General features: G+C 31.4%; 1 non-coding gene across 1 annotated transcript; it reads left to right on the forward strand.

The window, feature by feature from the left end:
* The first annotated feature begins 333 nt into the window (after window positions 1–333).
* Window positions 334–406, forward strand: TRNAK-CUU (transfer RNA lysine (anticodon CUU)). Its single transcript has one exon. It is a non-coding gene; the product is annotated as a tRNA-Lys (tRNA).
* The last annotated feature ends 933 nt before the right edge of the window (window positions 407–1,339 follow it).

Below are 1,339 nucleotides of genomic sequence, written 5' to 3' on the forward strand. Positions count from 1 at the left end.
TCGTTATTACTTAAAACATCGATTTTTCTCAAGTACTTTGAGACTCTAATGAGGTAGATTAAAATAGTGAAAATATATGTAAAAACTAAATATGATGAAAGTATCTTATTTACTTGCTGTTAAAGATAAATAAATTAAAAAATTGAAACAATTACTTTCCATGATCACATTTATTAACAAACGGGTGATATCATCATATGGTTTACTCTCATTTTATCTTCAGACGTTAGCAGGATATAGTATTGTGTAGTTGTAACCTAAGAACAAGTTCGACTTTGAAGAATAGCATATTCATTAACTTCTAATATAGTCAATAGAAGACAATAAACATCAGCCCGTCTAGCTCAGTTGGTAGAGCGCAAGGCTCTTAACCTTGTGGTCGTGGGTTCGAGCCCCACGGTGGGCGCTTTTTAAGGTTTTTTGAACCAAATTTCAATTTTTTTTTTTTTTTTTGTTGCAAGAACCACTTGACAGACAGAGTAAACGAAAGCCCACTAACATTTTGGGCTTAAAACAATGCCCAAAATTTTCTAAGTTTATTTTTCACACCGCCTATTTATTAGAATTTTTTTGGTCACAGCCTATATATTAGTATGTATTAACTTCAAAATTTTAGTTGCTGAAAAAAAAAAAACATAAATTTTTCCAACCCCATTGCTGCTAAGTCTAAGTAACATTTTTTTTGCATTAAATTTTCACGGAAAAAAAAATCAAAATAATATATTAATTTGGCATTGAGGATGGTCAACTACATGAAAAAAGTTTCTGAAAAATGCAGGCACTCTTATAGCAAAACATAGAGCCATTGCCAGAAACACAGCTAAATGTGACCCGATTAATGGGACCAACAATCACGTGGTTATGTGCCCAGCTGTTTCTAATCTTAAGTTTTTTCATCTTTTAAAGTTTATTTATTATCAAAGATTTGTTGGCCCATTTTAGCTGCTACTTTTTTATAAAGTCAGTGATATTGCAAATATGCTTTCTCAATTTTTCATACTTTCTTGGCCTTCTTTTTCAAGGCATGATATTATTACAAATATCAGTTTCTCGATAATTTTCATATACGTGGGTGAGAATCACTGCTTGACTCAAGTCCATAACCAAAATTGACATCGGTTTGTTAAGGATCAAGCTCCTCTAAACCAATTCACTTTATAAAGCAAAGTAGGTGGTGTGAGTATCAACTGTTAATAAGTATATCAATGGTTAATATTGTATACACATGCCGAGCAAAGACATTGGTCAATTTCCTCTAAATCAATTCACTTTAGAGAGAAAAATGAGTAGTATCAATCATAAGTAAACAAATCAATAGGATCATGTTAACAAATCTTCT

The sequence above is a fragment of the Medicago sativa genome, chromosome 8, assembly GCF_051527215.1.
Source record: "Medicago sativa cultivar Bolivia chromosome 8, Bolivia_mono, whole genome shotgun sequence".
NCBI lineage: Eukaryota > Viridiplantae > Streptophyta > Magnoliopsida > Fabales > Fabaceae > Medicago > Medicago sativa.